Below are 13725 nucleotides of genomic sequence, written 5' to 3'. Positions count from 1 at the left end.
GAAATGCTAACCCAGTAGTCATGCAAGAAATTGACCTAGCAGAATACAGGGCTTATATACACTTCTTTTTAAATTTCTTTTTATCCTCAGCCTTATAATAATCCAAATGATCATTTTCCAAGGTTACTTAAGGCAAGACCATTTGTGCTCAACAAAACTTGAGTGTGGTGGAAGATTCTGACTGCAAGCTGTGGCTCACCCTCAAAAACAAGGAAATGTCTAAGAGACATCATGTATAAAATGCTCACGTAGAAATATAAACATTTAACCTGTTGCCAACTAACACTGTTCTCCTCTCCCTGTCTCAGCTGATGGTTCAGCAGATCGGACTCTAGTTATCTTTTTCACTGCTTTTGCTGATTTTCTAGCTTTTTCACGTTAAAATTAGAAGTTGCAATTACCGAAATAGAATCACAAGTTCCGAAATTGATCTTCTCACCATTTGAATCGGCCTTAAAAAGGATGTAAGATTCGAGGTCTGTTACGAGTCGGTGAGGGGCAAGGTTATGGAAGAGTCCTTCATTAGCTTTTCATTGCATTAAGATGGTATTCTCCATGATCACATGTTCACACACCTTAATCAATTTGTGCTGAAAGCCAAAATAAGAGGGTTGCTGGCAACTCTTGTAACACGTAGTGCTCTGTATTGACTGAACTGGCTTTTCTTTAGACTCCAGCTATGCATACTTCGTAGACACCATGACTTGAAGGGACACAGTTAGGTCTGACTCTCAAGAGCTTAAGCAACTCCAGCCTGCCAGTGTTCTGAAAAGTTAAAAGAGGCTTTATGGCAGAAGGAAAATAAATCTGGGGGCAATTTATCACATGAATTCACACGTTCAGTAAATGCGTTGACCATCAGGCACTATACAGTGAGCCAGGGGTATAAACCTTACAAATACGAACCTTACAACCCTGCCATTTGAAGAGTGAGCAGTATTTTGGGAAAGGCAAACAAAGCCACTTTTTAGCTGTTCTGGAGGGGCAGAGAGTTTTTCTGACTTTTAGGTTTAATAAAAATTGAGATCAATCTTAAATTAAAATCTCTTGTATATTACACTGTACAAGGGCACCAGGGTGGCTCAGTAGGTTAAATGTCTGCCTTCGGCTCAGGTCATGATTCCGGGGTCTTGGGTTCGAGGCCCACAACGGGCTCCCCGCTCAGCAGGTTGGCTGCTTCTCCCTTTGACCCTCCTACCTCTTGTGTTTTCTCTCTCATTCTCAAATAAATAAGATCTTTTAAAAAATATAACATTGTATACCTTTTCCCCTCACCAGGACTGGCTATTTCATCTTTTTATCAAAATGAGGTTTAGAACGTACATAGTCCATTGGCTGAATTTTCTTCATCTTTTTGACACCATTATTGTGTTAAAATTTGTACTTTATATCTTATTTGAAATATGTACTTTTTCTTACAGAAAATTGAAGGAGCTATCCTTTGAATATGTGTGTGCGCATGCAGGCAAGTGACCTTTTTTGTATTCTGAACTCGTTAAATCTGGCCCATACTGTGCATTCAGAATGTGTGCTCACCACGATTGAAAATCAGTCAGTCTACCAGGTTTCATAACAAGATCTGTTCTCTGAAGTCTGGAATTTCAGAGAATTTTTTTTTAAACGAAGATATAAAATTGAAAGAAGAATAAAGATGAGTGAGGGATGGATCAAGAAATATATCTCACTGCTTTAACCTTCTGTTAATCTTTTAAGTCATCTAAAACTACTTTTAAAAAAACCTTGAAACTTATCCAGAAAATTTAACTTAATTAACTTCTTTGCTACCATTAGAATGGGGGAAATTTGGTTTGAAAGCAATGTTTTTCCTTTTTTTCTGTACTCTAGCCTCTGTTTATAGTCTTTGTTTTTTAAAGGTCTATTATTTATTTGAGAAAGGGGGAAGAGAGCTTGCAGAGGGAGAGGTAGAGGGGGAGGGAGAGGGAATCTCAAGCAGACTCCATGCTGAGTGCAGAGCCCGACATGGGGTTTCATCTCAGGAGCCTGAGATCACGACCTGAGCCAAAACCGAGTCAGATGCTTAAACAACTATGCCACCCAGGTGGCCTTATCATCTGTTTTTAATGTTGACACAAGTGAAAATGATTTCAGGACATTAATCCAGTAAGAATGTGGTATTTTTGTCTGAGCTATGGCCCTGAGAAAGATGGTAAATAGGATATTACTCAAGTCTGTAAATGTTTTCATCAGCAATGGTATATGTTGATTTGGGTTTGTTTCATTTTTCTAATCTGACTCCGTCTTTTAACAATTGCATTTTAAATTATTTACATTTAAAGTAATTTCTAATTCGTTTGGATTTCTACCATATTACTTCCTTTCCTACCTTCAGGGAGATTGTTCTCTTTATTTCTTATTCTCTCCATTTGTTTAGAATTCTTAAGACAAAAAAACAAACAAAAAAACGTTGTTAGTGACTACTTTTACATTTTTTAACATGTATACCAGGTTGAATTGTAGTCCCAAAACATATGTACACCCAGAACCTCAGAATGTGACCTTATTTGGAATAGGGTCCTTGCAGATATATTTATAGGGCAAGGATTTCAAGATGAGGTCATCCTGGATTAGGATGGGCTCTAAATCCAATGAAGAGTGTTTCCTTTTAAGAGACTAGTAGGGAGACGGCCACGTGAGGACAGAACCACACTGCAGGGAGGCCATGTGAAGATGGGAGCAGAGATCAGAGGGTTGTAGCCACAGGTTACAGAATGCCAAGGGCTGGTGGCAGCCACCAGTAGTTGGGAGAGGTGCGGAGACAGATTCTTCCTCAGATCTTCCGAAGGAGCTGATCCTGTTGACACTTGGCTTTTGGACTTTGCCTGCTGCAACTGCTGTCATTTGAAGCCAAGTTTATGGTAAACCACTGGAGTAGGCCCAGAAGACGAATATAGCATGCATGCCGGCTTGATGGAGCTCCACACACCTTGGGATGTTTTCCCTCCTCTCTCTTACCTCTTGAATTTCTGGTCATTACACACCTAAGAGGATGGCTCACCCCGGATTTTAACGCTTCTCCCATATGAGTGAATCATTTTCTCATTTTACTTGTGCTCCAACGGACTTATATTTACCAGTTTCACAAATAGCACTGTTCATTACCTGCAGCCTACTTTTCTTCCTTTGGGGAAAAATTCTTTTTTTTTTTTTTTAAGATTGTATTTATTTATTCATGAGAGACACAGAGAGAGGCAGAGACAAAGGCAGAGGGAGAAGCAGGCTCCCTGTGGGGAGCCTGATGCTAAACTTGATGCCAGGACCTGGGGATCATGACTTGGCCGAAGGCACTCAACTGCTGAGTCACCCAGGTGCCCCAGGAAAATTCTTCCTAACATACAGAAGACACTTTAAAGATGTATGTTAACAGCTTTTCTATGGACAGTGCTGCCCCTCAGCATTTTGAAGCTACTCTTCCATTGTCTTCTGGTGTACAGTGCTGCTGAGAAGTTGTGTCATTCTTTGTTCCCTTGTGGGTGATCAGTTTGGGTTTTTTTTTTCTTCTCCCACTTACTTTGAGATCTTCTATCTTCAGCATTTTGCAGTTTCTTTTATGATGTGACTAGGTTGCGACTAATCTCTTTATCCTGCTTGTGACTCAGTATGGTTCTTCAATCTGTGGATTCCCATCTTTTTTTCCGTTCTGGAAAGTTATCGCCCATTGTATCTTTGTGTGCTGACTCTTCCTCATTCTCTGGATTCTTCCCTTCTGGGACTCTAGTTGGACCCACTGTTAGACTTTTCTGGTTTCTTCTTTGTCTGTTTTCTTAACTCTTCACTGTCTCTGTCCTAGACTCTCATCTTCCAGAACCATTCCTCTGTCTTCACTAATTCTCCCTACACCTGCTGTCCAGCCTATTTAGTTTTGAAATTTCTACCGCCTCTGTTTTTATTTCCAGCAGTTCTCTTTTGTACAAGTAGCCTTGTTCCTTTTTCAGTTTCTCTCAAGCACTGTGCTAATATTCTTACTTCATGATTCCTTTTCAGCAGGCTGTCTCGAGTTCAGGGGCTGCCAATCCTCCTGTGTATGGTGCTCCCTCTTGATAAGCCTTCTCTCCTCCTGGAGGTTGTAATTTTATTTATTTATTTAAAATTTATTTATTTTAGAGAGAGAGAGAGAGCACGGGTCGGGGGAGGGTGAGAGGAAGAGAGAGAATCTTAAGCTGGGCATGGAGCCTCATGTGGGGCTCGATCTCAAGACCCTGAGATCATGACCTGAGCCGAAATCAAGAGTTGATGCTTAACCAACTGAGCCACAAGGTGCACCTTTAATTTTATTTTTATAGCTGTCCTCAGTGGGTGGCCATTCTTCAGGACTGAGACCTAAGAGTTCAGGGAATATCCCTACAGAGCAATCAGGGTTCCAAGGATTCTAGAATTCATATTTTACATTAAATTTTCAGCTTGATCATCCTACAGGAAGAGGGTGAAATTAATTTGGATCCTATGTCCAGTGTGTGAGCTTCTGGTTAGTTTCATGTGAGAGCATTTAGTTATTTCACCTGATGCGGAGTAATGGGCAGACAACAAAGGCTCCTAGCTGCCTTTCTGGACGAGGAGGCTGAGGTTTTCTTGTGAACTACTCATCTGGGGTCCTGATGTCATGTGTAACTGAGACTCAAGGAGCTACCTTTTCTGGGTACAGAGTCCCCAGCCATGAGATACTCCTACCCCATCCATGTAGGTATTACGTCCATCTCCATGTGTTTGTGATTCGAGAGCAGTCCACACTCAGCAAGATGCCAGCCTCCTTTTCAAACTGATGGGTCACAAGTCCAAGAGTTATTAGAGGGTTTTAAGTTTTATAAGTTAGAGGTGAATCAAGGTCATTCTTATATTGATATTCCTTCCAGAGTTCAGTTATATTTTGTTAGTGGGTCAGAAAGGCATAGAATTATAATTGTGCTGAAAGTTGTATAAATATAACCTTGGGAATGCCCTTGGGATTCACTTCTGAATGTAAACATTGTTTTTCCTCTGCCACCATAGAAAAAACAAAGTTCCTTAGAACAACCCGTAATGAGGCCCAGATCTGGGGCTAAGAACTTTTTGAGCCACAGAGAAGTCTTCATTTTGTTGTCGCAGACTGTAGACCCAGCTCAAGTAAACCTGCTTATAATGTCCAGGGTAAAAGAGAGGGTGAAAATTTGATATAGCGCATTTTCTCTCCTTTACTAGAAACATTCACTCATGGGTTATTTTCTTGTGCAAAGTACAAGTTCTATTTTTATTCTTATTTACATGTTTGTGAAGCATTTAGTGTCTCATGACCCTTTAAGAGAATGTCATACACCACTAACAGTGGACTGATATCTTGAGGTAGCTAAAAGAAATGTGCATTTAATGGATCTTTCATTATTCCATTTGTGCCAGAATACTGGAATTTACATATAATGTATATATATGTAAATATATATACACACATATGTTTTACATATAGAGAGACCTACAGATATATCTAAATAGATATGCAGAGATAGAGAGAGAGAAAGAGAGATCCCTCCCAAGACACTATTTAGTATAGAGCTAAATGCACTTTGTTAGATTGTGTCGACAGCATACCAGATAACATACTTGCTGGAGTATTCCTGCTAAAGTTAAGGATGGCTTATGAAATGATAATGACAAGACTGTTTTTACTCACAGAATATGATAGCCATTCAAATGTCAGGTGTCTAAGAAAAAATTAGATCCATCAGATGGGAACACACTTGAAATAATTGTGACCACATTTGTTTTGCCAGTCTCCTAGCTACCCACAGGGCATGACAGAAGCACAGACACAGAGAAGACATAGTAAATTACCCCCATCATCAAACAGCTGAAAAAATAGTTTGGCTCTGGTGGCTGAGAAACTTATCTGTTCAGAAAATAAGTCAGAGCTCATTGGGAGTTCTTTGCCTGTTTGGTTGGTTGTTTACTGCCCTGGATTCATTCAATATATCCTCTCTGTAGCATACAATTTCAGCATTAAAGGGCTTAGTATTAATGATACATGTGTTTACGTGTCTTTAGGTGATGACTGAACACTGCCTTTTCTAGAAATGTAAAATTACAGGTGGTTTTATTCACTCAGATTCAGCAAACTAGATCAAAGGCATTAATGAGCATAACACAAAAATCACAAAGGAAACTTATGAGTAAAATAGTCGAATAAAGATTAATGTATTACTTAAGTGCATGAGTCTCTCTTACTGGCAATGTGACCTTGAGCTGGTTACTTTACTTTTCTAAGCCTCAGTTCTACAATTAATGAGAATTAATAATACCTATCTCACAAAGATTTTACAAGGAATCAATAAAGCACTTAAAGTGCCCAGGAGCACACCTGGCACATAGTAATTTGTTCATAAATGCAGTAGCTAATATTATTGTCTGGTGGAAAAGTAAGTGAGAAGCTAAATACTAGATCTGCTTGGATTTTAACCTTTAAATGAACTTGACATGCCCAGTGAGCTTACTGTATACCTGACCCAAAAATGTAAAATATTTTCTGAAATCTACAATATAAAACTGAAGAGGGCAGCTGGTATTGGCAGCTAGTAAGTTGTTATACTTTCCAGGAAGTTGGACTTGAAGGTAGTTAACAGGAAAGAGCTGAGCATTTAGAAAAGCTTCCTTCTTGGGCACCTGGGTGGCTCAGTGGTTGAGCATCTGCCTTTGGCTCAGGTCGTGATCCTGGGGTCCTGGGATCGAGTCCTGCATTGGGCTCCCCACAGGGAACCTGCTTCTTCCTCTGCCTATGTCTCTGCCTCCCTCTGTGAGTCTCTCATGAATAAATAAATGAAATCTTAAAAAAAGAAAGAAAGAAAGAAAGAAAGAAAAGCTTCCTTATTAATTTTGAATCAGGCAGAGCAAGGCTAGAGCTAATACATTAAAATTCCGTACTACCTTGACAACTAAGCCCCGTAACAGCAGGTGCTGAGATGAGAAATGCGCTAAACTTTTCGCAAGCTTTACTTTGAAGGGTCCTGACTGCATTGTCTTTCAAAGGCGGAGAACTGATTTCTGATTCTGCCTCCACGGGGGAAACTGGCCACATTTTCAGTATTCTGAGCAGGCTCCCAATGCCCGAAGGGAATTATGTTCCGTCTTTTATTGCCTGTGGGAGGGGTGTTGCTAAGAAACAGAATTCCTGATACATTCTGAGGAAAGCAGCTTGTCATTTTAGTGATGCGCTGAGACTCTAATGCAGCAGAAGCAGTGTTTGCAAAATCTAAAGCTGTTACTATCCAAAGAAGACCACATCTCCGGCTGATTAGGCCTAACTCATCTGATTATGTGAGGTGAAGAAAACAAACCTTGAAAGCCTGTATACAGAGGCTTGAAAAAGCATACAGGGCATGCCAAATCCTTTTGAGAGAGACAAGAGTACAGAGTTTAAAGGATGGGAAGACACAGGCTGTGGGCTGGGTCCACCAGAGCCCTATCTTTCTTGCCGACTCCCCAGGATAACCCCTGAAGTAGGTGCCATTATCTCCCCTGCGCAGAGAAGGGTGTAAGTTCATCCAAAACTTGGCTGGAGTCAGCAGGCTGTGAAATGTCAGTGCTCACGACTTCAAATCTCTATTTTCTGACTTGAAATGCACAGTTCTTGGCATCGTACTTACCCCTGGTGGCCTCCCCGTTTTTAGAGACTGGAGTGGGGTCAGTGTTAGGCCCCAGGGGCTGAGGAGACAGGGCACATTCTATCATGTCACCATGCAGGCCTGGATATTTCAGGAGGCCTTGATTTCTGGTTTCCTTTGCTGAACAGAACAGGGGCTTCCGAAGTGCTCTCCAGCGAGGGTGCACTCCTGCCGAGGACTTTTCAGGTGTGGAGAGCAGGGAATGACTAACAGCCTCACGGACAGTGCCGCCTGGTGGGACACACTGCGACCTCACTGGGACTTCCAGGGTGACTGCCAATGGTGTTCCTGTTATACCGCCACGCTGTCAGCCATCCCTTCTCTCCTTCCAGAGCCCAAGAAACTCTCCTTTCTCTCAGGGTGATGGGGCCCCGAAGTAGCCCATAGGAAAAACCATCATAGTCAGAAGTGAGAGAACCGATTACCCCAAGTCTCCACCGAGAGCATCTGAGGTGATCGGGGGTGGGGGGGTCCCAGGTGCTGGGGGATCGGCAGTAATGTGCACAATGTTACTGATCCCCTGGCTCTCCTCTCCCAGTGGAAGATGGATATTTATATATATATATTATTGCCCCAAAAATAAGAGCCACGTAGAGAGAGAGTGAGGAGGACCGGCAGTTCAGGGTGGGCGATCACTATAGCTGCTCTGAGGATGGGCCATCTTCCCTGAGATGAGAGAGAGAGAGAGAGAGAGAGAGAAAGGGGAGAACTGTCCAGCCCTTGGGAGACTGAAGAGCAAGGCCCTGAGGGGGGCTCTGGCTTGGTTATTTAAGGAATGGCAAGGACACCACCCAGGACTGGAAGAGGTTGTCAGGTGCACTGGTGGCCATTGGGCCGGCAGGTTGGGCATGGTGGTGGAAAGTTTGGATTTTATTCTGGGTGTGATGGGAGGCCACTGGAGGGGCCTGACCTCCTGTTGACAGGCTGTGTGTTAGTGAAAGATAACTGCACTGCTGCCCTGAGAAGTGGTGGTGGTGAGCCGAGCGGGCAGGTCTCAAAAGAGGAGGCTGTCACTACCGTCCAGATGGGAGATGGCGGTGGCCATGCCCAGGGTCCTGGTCACAGAGATAGAAGGAGAAGGGTGCAGGCGGACATTCACAGGGAGCCCCTAAAGAATTGCTGATGGTTGGAGGATGAGTGGGTGGGGAAGAGAACTCACCCGGGGACTCTAAACATAGAGCTTGGCGACTTGTCACTTCCTCGGCAGTTACGAAACAAAACCCACCCCTGCAGATGATTCCTCCCCAGTCCAGGCCCTCACATGGAAACACAACAGCAGCCGCTGGCTGGACACTGGGTGCCAGGGAGTGACGACAGGGCCTTAAAAATTGAAGCTTTCCAATGCTTCCTCTTAAGTGACCATTGTAGTCTTGTTGCAAAAAGGGGGAGAGCAACTCTCCCCTCAGCTGTCAGAGTCTTTGAAAAGGGAGAAAGAAACCTAAAGGCACAAGTAAATGGGCACTGCAAATGCTATTGATTCATGGAGAGAGTAAAAATAAAGTGCACAATGAAAAAGCCAATTTGCTTTATTTACTTATTTTAAAGATTTTATTTATTTATTTGAAAGAGAGAGAGAGCTAGCAAGCAGGAGCAGGGGCAGAGGGAGAGGGAGAAGCAGGCTCCTTGCCTGAGCAGTGAGCTCGACACAAGGCTTGATCCCAGGACCCTGAGATCATGACCTGAGCCAGAGGCATACTCTTAACCAAGGAGCCACCCAAATGCCCCTGAAAAAGCCAATTTAAAAAATGTTGGCCAGGGCAGCTCTGGTGGCTCAGCGGTTTAGCACCGCCTTCAGCCCAGGGGGTGATCCTGGAGACCTGGGATTGAGTCCCACATCAGGCTCCCTGTGTGGAGCCTGCTTCTCCCTCTGCCTGTGTCTCTGTCTCTCTCTCTCTTTCTCTGTGTGTGTGTCTTATGAATAAATAAATAAATAATCTTTAAAAAAATTTAAAAAAATGTGTTGGCCAGAACACCTAGGTGGCTCAGTCAATTGAGCCTTGGACTCTTGATCTCAGCTCAAATCTTGATCTCAGAATCATGGGTTCAAGCCCCATGTTGGAGCCTGCTAGATAGATAGATAGATAGAGGATAGCTAGTTAGCTAAATAAAGTTGGCCTATTGAGAGAGTGATGAGAAGGAATATTAAGGCAGTCTAACCATCCATGTGTAGAGTACATTTTTCTCCCTAAAATAACAAAAGTGCAAAAGGGGGGAAAACGTAACGATATTCAACTTATGGCTCTTTAAGGAGTGCATGGATTAGGTACACTGAATCATATAACAGAGAAAGAGAAACACAAAAGAAGTATGTGGCACGCCCACCATGAAAAGCAGATGAAGAGAATTTTCCAGGTAATAAGAAAGGGGCACCTAGCCTATTCCCTCCGGGGCAAATTCAAGACAGTCCCCGTGCAGAGCAGCTGTTCCTCATTGCTGAGCCAATGCATAGCCAAAGAGGCTTTTCTTAATGTATGAAATTAGTCACTGACATCGAATTAATACTTGAAAGTACCTGATTGAGTTGAAACATCTTCCGTAAGTTGCTTGGTGCACTAGAATGGACTTTGGTCACCCGTCCCCCATCCCTCCCTTATCCCCACCCTCTAGCACCACCGTGCTTGTCTTGGCGGCAGCTTCATGATGCTATTTGGGAGACCTACCCCTCTCTCACTGGTTCCGCCCCTCGTGGGACCGTTCTGCTTACATTGACTAAAGTAGGGCAATCAGATTCGCTGTCTCTGTGGATTGAATACAAAGGAAAAATGCCTGGAACTCCTTGAACTCAATGGCATCTTGAAGAGACTCCCTGGTGATTTTGATTACTTAGATCCCCAGCGTAGCCCAGTTCCCGTCCCTGTTGAGACCTAGTGCTTCAGCTTGTCCTTGCATCAGCTACCATATCCTCACAATAAATCCCTTTTCCTGCTAAGCTGGTTGGTGTTAGTTACCTAGGCTTATGATGGAGGAATCCTAGCTGAAACAGTTAAATTATCTTTTTATTAGCAAATCCTGGTTTTAGTAAAACTCCAGCTTGACTATTTAGCAAAAGAAAGATAGAAGAGCTCTCATGTTCTTTAACTACTCAGAGCCAAGACTTCAGATGGTGATTGTGCGGAGATTTTGTGTATTTAGAAATGGCTTGAGATGGCACATCCGTTCCCATGACTTTCTCAGATGGACACTCGATGTGATACAGATACCCATTCAAGGTGATGCTGCTCTCTTTCCTACACATTTTTTTTTTTTTTTTTGGTATCAGCTTTAAAACAACAACTACCTAGGGAACCTGGGTGGCTCAGCAGTTGAGTGTCTGCCTTTGGCTCAGGGCATGATCCCGGGGTCCTGAGATCAAGTCCCACATCAGGCTCCCTACAGGGAGCCTGCTTCTCCCTCTGCCTATGTCTCTGCCTCTCTCTGTGTGTCTCTCATGAATACATAAATAAAAATTGTAAAAAATAAACCAACAACTACCTGTCTTGTGCATTTTTTGAAGACCCATATTCAGTCTATGTTGCCCTTTCTGTCTTGAAACATGTTCACAATTCATTAAAATGCTACTTTTTAAAAGATTTTATTCATTTATTCATCAGAGACACACACACACACACAGAGAGAGAGAGAAAGAGAGAGAGAGAGGCAGAGACACAGGCAGAGGGAGAAGCAGGCTCCATGCAGGGAGCCGGACGTGGGACTTGATCCTGGGTCTCCAGGACCCTGCCCTGGGCCAAAGGCAGGTGCTAAGTCGCTGAGCCACCCAGGTGTCCCAACATGCTACTCTTTAACCTGTGAGTTGCTGTTAGGAGAAATGCTGCAAGTCCAGATCAAACCAGGGCCAGGGTGATCATGTTGGCAGAGTCACTGAGTGGGGCCTAGCCTGGCATTCAACACGTGGAAAATGATGAGGGTGCATTTGGGAGGATGGGAGAAGAAGGTGTTCTGTTTTCTTCTTTTTCCCTTTTTTTTTTCTCTAGCACCTCCAACATGGTACCATTCGGCATGGCAAGTCTGTTGCTTCCATGTTGCTTCCTTGGTTGAAATCAGAACCTACAATTTAAGCAAGATATTCACAGAGATACAGAAGGATAATAAAGCCACTAGAGAGAAAAGCAAGTTAGTTTGCAAATGACATGAGAAGACAGGAGAAGTAGGAAGATAATTAACTTATGTAACCAAATTCCTGTAAAAGAGGTGTTGAGGGTGAGAGGAAGGCAGGTATGAGCTTTCATCTGCCATCGGTAAGGCACCAGTGAAGAGTGAGCAATGCTCCGTATGAAAAAATTATGGTGTTGAATGCCACCACCGAGCCTACATCTCTTTCAGCACTGAGTCCTGTTTGGTAGACAAACCAGTCAACTTACTTGCTTTTCAGCCCATTACCTCCAATAATATTTTTATTACTTTCATTGAGGGATCCCTCCTCCCCAGGCCTCGGGTGTCCATGAAGGATCTTCCACTAGCAGGCCTTCTCTCCATCCCTTACTCCCAAGGAAAAATTGTTTCTGATGATAGAGTTGGTGGATCATCCCTGTCAGGCCTCCTGCTCACCCCCGGGCCAGCCTGCCCTAAGATGGGAGCACTGTGCTTACACTCCTTTCCCCCGTGCAGCAAGCACGCCTTGGTCAGGCCCAGATCCCAACTTCTATGTACCTTCTGGAGACCTGTGGCTCCTTGTCCTTCCTGTTGAGATCTGGGAGGGTTATGAGGTGGCCGTTTCCTGTGGCACTCACTGGGTAAGTCTTGGGTAGTCTGGAGGCCTGGTCTCCTCTACAGGTGGAGCCCCAGATCCAGATCAAGGAAGTGAGCAGTAGGGATTCCTCCTGGAGGTCAACCTAGTTCCAACCAAATATAGGTACTGTAAAGAAATGAAAGCAGAGTTGGGGGTGGGAGTTAGGGAAGAAAAGGAGATAGACCCTTGGTTAGGGAAGACCTCCAAGGAGGTGACATGGAAGCTGAGACAGAAATGCTGTGAAGGAGAAAACCAGCATGAAGGTTTGGGGACAGAGTATTTCAGACAAGGATATGGCACGTGTAAAGGCCTTGAGGTAAGATCTAGCTTGAGTGTTCCAGGAATAGCAGGAAGGCCAGGGCGGGAGGGCCATAAGATGTGGAGTCAGGGGGAGAAGCAGAGGCACCGTTTGAGGCCCTGGGAAGGAATTTGGATTTCATTTTGAGCAAAACAGGAAACCATGGGAGGGTGTTGAGTACAGAGGTCATGTGATCAGGTTCATTGTTTAAAAATACCACTACGACTGTAAGGAGAAGAAAGAGAGGGGAAAAAAAAAAAGAAAAAAGAAAGAGAGGGAACCAAGGGCAGAAGCAAAGTCTTGTAGTGAAGACGATGGGTAGTGGACAGATGTGGCCTCTGTTTTGGAATAGCTCCTACGTCTTGCTAAAGGTTGGATATGAAGGAAAAAGAAAGAATCAAGGACGCCTTCTAGGTTTTGAGCCTGGGCAGCTGGGCGAAGGATGGTGCCATTAATGATGATGGAGGAGTGAAGGAAGAAAGGGGTAGTGGAGGGCAGAGTTCTGTTTCAGATATGTTAAATTTGAGATTTTTTTTGGACATCCAAGAAGAAATCGGAAGTGTGGTCCGGTCTGCATGTCCACAGGGAGGTTGGAGCCGGCTCTAAAGCCAACACTTTATAGGGGATGGTATTTAGAGCCACAGCCTGACTGGTCTCCCCTCCAGAGAGAGGCACATAGGAAAGATGACTGAGGACTGAGCTTTGGAATGCTTCCAACGCTTAGAGATGGGAAAGCGGAAACTCGGTCAGCACAGGAGACTGATAAGGCAAGTTGTATTCATCTCTGGAGAAACAAAACTGGTAACATTTGCATATATATATATAGAGAGAGAGAGAGAGAATGAGGTTTATAAGGAATTGGCTCTTGCAGTTACAGAGGGTGGCAAGTCCAAAGCTGCAGTGGGGCCCAGCAGGTGGAAGATCTAGGAGAGCTGGTGCAAATGAGGTCCAAAGGCAGTCTGCTGGAAAGTTCTCTTTCACCTGTGAGGAGGGTCAGTCTCTTTGTTCTAGTCAGGCCTTCAACTGATTGGATGAGGCCCACCCACATTATAGAGGGA

General features: G+C 43.8%; 2 long non-coding RNA genes across 2 annotated transcripts in view; one reads left to right on the top strand and one right to left on the bottom strand.

The window, feature by feature from the left end:
- Window positions 1–370: 370 nt before the first annotated feature.
- LOC125756028 (uncharacterized) lies at window positions 371–7047 on the bottom strand. Its single transcript, XR_007413878.1, has 2 exons — window positions 6907–7047; window positions 371–765 (listed from the first exon to the last, which is right to left on the bottom strand). It is a non-coding gene; the product is annotated as an uncharacterized LOC125756028 (long non-coding RNA).
- Window positions 2322–13725, top strand: part of LOC118350279 (uncharacterized) — a 27451-nt gene continuing 16047 nt past the window's right edge. Inside the window, exon 1 of the long non-coding RNA XR_004803758.2 lies at window positions 2322–4081. This is a non-coding gene — a long non-coding RNA (uncharacterized LOC118350279). The remainder of the gene's footprint in view (window positions 4082–13725) is intronic.

This window comes from Canis lupus, chromosome 11, assembly GCF_003254725.2.
Source record: "Canis lupus dingo isolate Sandy chromosome 11, ASM325472v2, whole genome shotgun sequence".
NCBI classification, from domain to species: Eukaryota; Metazoa; Chordata; class Mammalia; order Carnivora; family Canidae; genus Canis; species Canis lupus.
The sequence above is the reverse complement of the archived record's forward strand: the minus strand, read 5'-3'. Positions and strand labels throughout refer to the sequence as shown.